This window comes from Carica papaya, chromosome 4 (genome assembly GCF_054855325.1).
Source record: "Carica papaya isolate Zhongbai chromosome 4, ASM5485532v1, whole genome shotgun sequence".
NCBI lineage: Eukaryota > Viridiplantae > Streptophyta > Magnoliopsida > Brassicales > Caricaceae > Carica > Carica papaya.
The window spans coordinates 18,289,389-18,298,104 of record NC_142312.1 but is presented as its reverse complement, the minus strand read 5'-3'; the positions used below and the strand labels follow the sequence as shown (position 1 = coordinate 18,298,104).

Genomic DNA, 8,716 nt, shown 5'->3' with positions numbered 1-8,716 from the left:
ATTATTGCAAGCAAGGGCGACATTAAGTTCTAATATTGTCCTAAAAAATATATTACATGTACCTAGATTACGTACTAATTAGTAAGTAAATTATCACAAAACTTGAATTTAAAATAATATTTGACTCTTTTCACTTTACTTTTAGAATCAAAATTTGAAGAAGATAATTGGATGCATTGAGACCGAAACAGACTCTACCACTTGGACGCATTTGGGGGATCCGTCTTTGCTAAACTACTAAAATTGTTATAATATTTGGACTAAATACTCTTGACAAAAGGATTATAAAATTACACGAGTTAGTCATATATATATACATATATTTTGTAGGTTGTCTGGTAGATGGGTTAAGACAAGACTAATTTTCCTGGTTGTTTCATCTTCATTCCTCAAAACAAATAAGGATGTTGGTTATTTTCTGCGTTAGAAAATGAAGAATTTTCAATTATATATTGCTACTATTATTATGAAAAAGAGGATTATGCAATTCAATACAGCTAAATTGATCATACAACAACAGGCCCATCAAATTAAACTAATCAAAGACTGACAGTGGCATTGCCAACACTCTCAGATCCCTCCAACAATCTTCTCTTTGCAGACTTAGTCCTATAACACCAAATTTCAAACGCCTCACTCAAATCAGGATATCTCACGTGTTCTGTCTTTATCCAATCTGCAAAAACATTAGCTTGGTCATTTGATGGCAATGCCAGTACCAATGACACAATTGCTCCCTCAATGTTTCCCCACATCTCTTCCTCCATCTTGTATGTATTGCTCAATTGCTCCTTGTTTGTTGTGTCCAAAATCACTTTTATCTTCCGGATAAATGGGAGCCATGAATTTAGCAATTGCAGCCGGCCCAAAGCTGGAAGGATTACATTCCCGTACCCTACTGTTTCCAACACTTTGCCTGTCACTTCTATTAGCTTTACTTTCAAACCCAGCATTGCAGATCCTGGTTTCTTATCCTCTACTATCTCTAAAACCTTACCAGAGATCTCTGCCCAGTTACAAACAAAGTCCTTCATTAAATCCATCCTCGGTAAGATGTTACACATCCATTCGATGTCATGTAGACTCTGCAGGGCTTTACCTTCTATAGTCTGAGATGTGAGGTCCGACTCCAAAAGCATGGAAGATAATTCAGTTTTGAACGAAGAGCAAACTTTTGAGAGGCCCATTCTTACTACTGATTTCACTTCATCATCAGCTGTAACTAATGGGGTATGCTCATCTGCCCCCAGCATGTACTCAACCTGTTCTTGAGCAGAGGTTTGAAGATCATCTCCGAATGGAGGAGATGCTCCGTCAAAGGACATGGCGAACTGAACCGCTGAAATGAAAGCATTTTTCGATGCAATTATATCTGGAGGTTGAATTCTCGATAAAATGGGCATTGCTACTGGACCCAGTTCTGAGACTGCATTTATAATTTCTTCCTCATCCGTCTTACCAAGAAATAGCCTCCAAATAGTGGATGCAGCAATCCCTGATCTCTTTACAATGCAATGCAAACCGCCTATCTGAAGAATACCAACAGCAGATTCAACAGGGTCCACGGACTCCAGAAGCAACTCTGAAGAGAGATCCAACACTGTCAAAAGACTAACATGATGGTTGTAATTTACAGTCAGGACTGGAGATCTGATCAGCAAAGAACTTGCTCTTGTTTATGAGAATAAAGTGGGAGTAGAACCATTCAAGTCTACCACTAGTATTTCTCAAGTGCAGAGTGATATCACTAGTACTCTTGTCCCCAAATCTGCAAGGCTTGGCTGCTTCAGTTGAGTCCATACAGAGTAAAGAAGGATACAAAATTCATCCTTCAGCAACTAAAACAATAAATATTCAAATTAGACTGAACTCTTAACGAAAATCAAAATCAAATCTGAAATGAAAGTCTAAAATAAAAATAATAACATTTGTTTGATATAAATTAAGCCAGAGACTGTCACAACTTGAAAATCATGCTGTTAAATATATTATTCTAAAATGGAGATTTGCACGTTCAAATCAAACTGTATACCTAATATAATGGCTTGATGGGCATTTCATGTCTGTAGCACTCAATAGAATAGATAAATATACCCAAGAGCTCATTCTGCATATTATGAACTGAGATTACATGAACTGAGAAACTTATTAATTACATTTGCTGACATCCAAAAATAGAGATCAGAATACCTATCACAAGGAATATAGCATATGTACAAGATATTGGCTACTGTCTATCTCTTAAGTTCATATCTGCTTTCTAATCATTATTTCATTTACACAGAAACTTAGGATAAGACATAAAAATGACAAACAAGTAACTTATTGTGCCACAGAAAAAGCCATTTTCATTTTCTAATAATCCTTAGTTACAAAATCAGTGATGAAGATCTTCATAATTCCCTTTCATTGATGAATATCTTCATAAGCCCTTATCCACAGGTACCCACCCAGAATCACATCCAGCCAAAAGAAAACTAAAATGAATAGAAATATATTCTTTACAAGCTACCATAAGGGACATCTGACCCTAACACACATGATAGACCATCCAAAGCATGCGTTGTTCGAAAGGGCACTGCTAAAGTTCAAGATTACATATCTTTGTAAGGTCGGAAGAGTAAGAGGCAACTTGGATTGGCTTTTGTTTTTCTTTTGTTTTTCCTTTTGGTCTTTGACCCATAGGCTGGTTTTTAGATAAAAAAACAAGATACCTCCATGAACGAACACAAACGAGACATCGCAGTTGAAGAGAATGATCTTATTAAAGGAGCACAAAAAAGAAAAAGGTAAGTTTCATTGTGAAACCTCAAAAGAAGCTCCCCCAGGAGCTTGAGAAATCTGATGCAGAGGAAAACTCATCGGAATATGAAGAACCTCCATCAGAAATCGCAAAAGAGCCGGAAAAATGCAGAAGCCATATCAAGAGTTCCACAGAGAGACTCTTGAAGCAAGCGGAACAAAACAATAAAAAGTACAACATTTCTGAGAAATCCAATTATTAAACTCCAGCAAGAAAAGATATAGATAAATCATTCTAATTACTCCTTTTCCTCTTATATTTTCTCAGCTACCATACAAAGAGTGTAGAGCCGAAAATTTCTTGAACTTCACCAAGACTTGTTACTTTAAAGCCAAAAGATACCAACAAACTATAATAAAGACACAATCTTCCAAGTAAAGAAATAAACAAATTTCCAAAATTTACCAGAAACCCCCATTAATATCTCTGAGATATTAATGGAAGTTGATTAAAAATCATGACTTTTCAGATGGGTCATCAGAGAAGAAGATAGAATAGCCTACCTTTTAATGAACTTAATTCGAGGAATAAATCTGTTATTACAATCGCACAGATAATTTGCCTACATAAATCGCAGTGTGGAGGACACAAGTGAAGGCCGTGAAGATCAGAAAGATTGCCTACATAAATCTGCTATTAGACTCAGGAGCCGAGTTTTTTTTGTGAAAAATAAACAAATAAATAATATAAGTGGGAAAAATATGAAAGGACAAAACTACCCTTATCATACTTGCCTCGTGATCTTTGTAGCATGGTGCCTCTAAATTTGTTAAAGGTTATATTTAGAAAGTAAAAATAAAAATTCATGTGAAAGTTTATTGACAATAAATATTTATTAACTAGAGGATGAGAGCACAACTTAAAACCGTAAAAACTGAACGCGTATTGAAAGTCCACGGAAGTTAATTTTTTTATTATACTTTTTTAATTAAATAGTCTATTAGATTTATGTAGAATTTATTCATAATTAACTTAACTAAAATTAATACAAAAGAGTAAAAAATAAATTGAGTCTATTGTTGAGTAATAATTTTAATTTTGCATTATAATTATTATATATTTTATGCGCATTAACTATAATTCATTGAGTTTATAAAATTATTGTGCTTGATAATTTATCTCTTTAAATTATAAGCTTTGTAATGTGCAAAAATCAAAATTTTGATTTATTTTTTCAAAAAACCGAAATCCTTTTCATTGCACGGAAAATTAATTTTTACTTATTGAAGAATTCTTGTAGCATTTTAGTCAATCCATTTTTTTTATCTTAATTACTTTAATTCTAATCACGTGTTGATTGTGGATTAAATAGAAATAATTTATTAAGGAATAAAATTTTTATGCTAAAGGTATATGTGTGGGTTCGGATAGCAAGCTATATCTTGGGTTCCACATTTATTGTGTATGTCTAGATTCGAATTATGTTATTGATTATGGGTTCCGCATTAGTTTATATTTCCCATATTGTCTTTGTAACACACTCACAACATGAACATTTTAAAATATTTTAGAAGGCATAACATTTTTTAACCCACGAAATCAACATTTTAAATAATTATATTAGTATCCTCTTTCACTGTTTTTATTCCTCATGTATCACAAGTATTATGGCTCTATAGATTTTTTAATTTATTTTGTTTCATCCAAACTTATAAAGTTCTTAATTACAATTTTTCTTTATTGTTTTTAACCAATGAAGAATGCAAAATCTAACATAAACTTCCTATATATACATCTTGATAAACTCCTTTTGTAAATGACAATAAAAAAATTAAAATACCTCCAAACTGACTTTACCATCGTTGGTGAACTTTACTTGCCGAGGCCACCATTTATAACGATTCAACTTAATCTTCTTCCTCAATCTATCAACTATTTTTTCCCTAAATACCCACATTCGTTCTTCTCCTATAAAATGTGAAGCATGTGTTCATATTTCTAGAAATTTTTTGGTTAAGGTTTGGGCAAAGTATGCATGACTGGGTAAACGAATTATCTTACCTCTTTTCGTTGGTTTTTCTATTATTACACCTTTTGTTTTTTCAGAAATGGGTTACATGTTATTTTCAGGTTTCAAATTAGCTAATAAGTTACTAGGTTCAAGTAAAGGATTTCACATTTCACATTAACCATTTGGATGTCATTTGCACTAAATGGGTCTTTAAAAAGCTTTTAAAACTTTGGTGACCATTTTGTGGCAAAAGAACTTTAGGGACTAAAATGAAAAATAAGCCAAAGTTTGGAGACAAAAATGGTAATTTTTCCTATAACTCAATTATTTTTTACTTTGAACATAATATTTTTTGTGGTTATAGTTTTATTGTTATCCCTTTTTTTATTGTTCTTTTTTCTGTTTCTAGTCCTCTTTAACTCTCAATGCTCTTTTTTACTTGTTCCTCTCCCTTTTAAAGGGTTGATTGCGTTTTGTAGGTTGCATTACAATGAATTAAAAAAATTTTGTAGTGATAATTTATAAAAACAATAATTTATACTTTTCATTTGCAAAAACACCTTCATCATAAACCCATTATGCTTAGCATGTAGAAACTTAAATTCTTAAGTCAAACTCTCTCTGCTTGAATCATGCCCAATAAAATGAATGCTATCAAGAAAATTGGAAAAATAAAAAGAAATTAAAAAGATGGCATGACTTACTCGATAAGTTGATTGAAGATTTCCTATCTCAACAAGATAGTTAAAAATTATCTGTAATACCCCGTCCATCACTATGCTAAAATAATTTGGAAATTCTATTTATTCGGCCCTTTGGCCGCCTTAAACTTAATTAATTTATACTGTTTAATATTTTTCATGATTTGTGATTTTTTATTTATTTTTATTTTTACTTTATTTTATTTTTAAATTAAAAAAAATAGAAAAAAATCAGAAAATGGTGAAACGGAAAAAAAAAACTGCCCGCAGGAAAAATCTCGCGAGAGACCAGTTTGCCCGCGCGGCTACTGGGCTATGCGCCCAATGCGCACGACCCATCCGCACGCCAGCACGCACAGGACGTGCGCACAGCGTGCACGTCCCCTCCACACGCATGCACATCCCCTCGGGCAGTGCACCGTTATTGCCTTGGGTGGTGCACCACCTTCGCTGGTGGACAAGGCCTTCATCTCCCATTTTTTATGCTAAGAATCTTTTTCTCCTCTCTCTTCATCGAATTTTGTCACTTATTGCGAATCTAACAGTTTCAAAATTGTTAAATTTTCCTTTCTCTCTACACTTTCATTTCTTCCATTTTTCAAGGTTTAGAGAGAGAGAGAGATACAATAAATTAGTGCTAGAAGAAGAGAAAGAAAGAAAAACTGTGAAGAATAAATTATCGAGATTTTCGTAAGGAATCTAGTATTACTTTCGACGTCTTAAAGAGTATTTTAGATAAGTAAATTTAATATGAATGTTATTTTGCCTGTTTTGTATGCCTTTGTGTTTAAATGAGTCGAATTGTTATGGTTTTCAAGCATGCTATGTGAATTATAGACATTCAATAAATTTTCATATAATAAATGTAATATGTAATCTATAATAGTGAAAATAAAAAGAAAAAGAAAAAGAGAAAAGTTGAATGAAACCTGTATGGTCCGAAGTGTATCTGTATTGACATGCATATTGCACCAAGTGTCTCATTAGTCTTTTTATCTCTGAGGTATATCTGTTCCTCTTACCCTTCGGGGTATTTATTTCTCCCTCCCCTATCTAGTCTAGAAAGACATAAGAGGACCGTTCTCAATGAATGACAACGTGTCCTCTGACGAGAATGGTATCGCACTATCTATAGGAGTCACTCGTAGCTAAGTAAATACGTGACTATAGATATCTGTTAGGACCACTATAGTTGGTACGGCCGTGGTCATAGATCGTATCATGATTTGGCCGGCCGGACGTGGGTCTGAGCAAATTTTCTGTGTTTGTATCTGATCTGGTCATTTCACTTGAGTAGTTGGAAATCAGTATCTATCCTCATATATAGAAGTTTGTAATGACTTTGCGAAGCATGACACGAAAAATTTGTATATTTTATGATTTATTTGATTTTCTCTATTATTTGGCATGATATATATTTGATCTTCTGTGCTAACGTGTCATTTTCATATTCAAACAAATGATTTTCATAATAGTGATATGGGTAAACAAGGAAGCTAAACGGTAAGATAAAATAATAAACTTTTGAAATCTTATGATGTTAATTTAATACTATTTTTCTTACTGAGCATATGGAACTCACTCTTTCCATGTTCTCCCTCCCGAGATGAGGAAGAAAATGAGGAACCACAGACAGACCTACCCTTGGAAGTCTATGAGGATCCTGTGGATCCACAAGTCTGAGTGAATGACTATTACCGCGATCTGATGAATTTAGTTGCATAGTGAAAGAAGTGACCCTTATATTTTGTATTTTGTAGCCACTTTTGTCCTCAGTTTATGTATGTATTTAGAACATCATGTATATTTCTAAGGGATTTGTTACGGTTTGATTCTGCTACATAAATTTTATCACGCACTCGTTATTTTGAATCTATATTTAACACCATTTGCCTTAATTAGCAATTGGGATGTCACAGATGGTATCAGAGTAGAATTTTGCAGAACAAATCCCTTACACTAGAACCTAGGATAGATAAACTTTTTAGAGTATCTAGGGAAGAAATATGTCCTCCTTTCAAGAATTAAACCTCTAACTCTTTGTGTTCCTTTCTTTTATAGGAATGACGCAGGAAAGACCATCCATAGAGCGTAACTGAACAAGCTGAAGCCCCGGATCATCTGACTAGGGCTGAATTTACATAATTTTTTTGAACCATTCAAGGATTAACTGTAGTTGTAAGACAGAACCAAGCCAACCCTTGTCCACCCCCTGCCCCTGAATTTTAAAATACAGATCGGTCTATCTCTCATAATATAGCAGAGTTTAGAAAACTTAACTCCCCATACTTTGAAGGTGGTTCTGATCCTTTAGTAGCCAAAGCTTGGATCCTACAAATAGAAAAGCTCTTTTCTATACTAGACCTGACCAAAGAACAAAAAGTCCCTCTTGTAGCTTTCATATTAAACGGTGAAGGCGAACACTGGTGGCGACTTAAGAAAGAAGTCCTGCCTACCCTTACTACCTAGGAAATTTTCATGGACACTTTCTTTGATAACGTTTTCCCTACTTATGTTCAGAAAAAGAAAGAGGAGTTCTAGGATCTCTGCCAAGGAAGCTTGTCTGTATCCCAATATGCAACCCGATTTATTCAACTATCTAGGTTTGCCCCTTTGATGGTCACCCCTGAAAGTCGAAAAAGTAGAAAGTTTCTCAAAGGTCTTTGTGCCAACATTTATAACTAGGTCGTGATGCTGAGACCTAACTCGTATGCAGAGGTGCTTGAACATGCCCAGTTGGCCGAAGATCTTATCTCGGCCAAGCACCAATATTTTGCCCGAGTTCGTGCCCAACAATAACCCCAACAACTTAAAAAAAAATTTCTAAACTAGTAAGTAACCCTCTAGAAAAACGAACCAAAATTGCCTTCTTTTTGTCATGCCCCGACCTACAGCTCCACCTGCCCGAGCTAGCCAACCTTGTCAACATTGCGGTCGCTCGTATGGTGACATACCTTGTCGGCATATCAATAACGCTTACTATTGGTGCAGAAGCACCCAACAACTTATAAAAGACTACCCTCTGTAACCAAAGGATGTAGCCCGACCCATAGCACATGGTTGAGTGTACCACTTAGATGAACCTGATTTTTTTCCTGCTCCTGTTCTCATCAAGAGTATTCTTTCTATTCATAATACTTCTGCCAAGACCTTGATCGATACTGGCACAACTCACTCTTTTATTTCTTATGCATTTGCTTGTAACCTAGAATTTAGACCAGAAGCTTTAGGAAAAATACTAGTGGTGGAAACTCCCTCTAA

At 34.5% G+C, this 8,716-nt stretch overlaps 1 pseudogene across 1 annotated transcript; it reads right to left on the bottom strand.

Moving 5' to 3' along the window:
* Positions 1-431: 431 nt before the first annotated feature.
* Positions 432-3,461, bottom strand: LOC148266354 (BTB/POZ domain-containing protein At3g05675 pseudogene; annotated as a pseudogene). Its single transcript, XR_015818487.1, has 2 exons — positions 3,307-3,461; positions 432-1,838 (listed from the first exon to the last, which is right to left on the bottom strand). The product of XR_015818487.1 is annotated as a BTB/POZ domain-containing protein At3g05675 pseudogene (transcript).
* Positions 3,462-8,716: the final 5,255 nt, after the last annotated feature.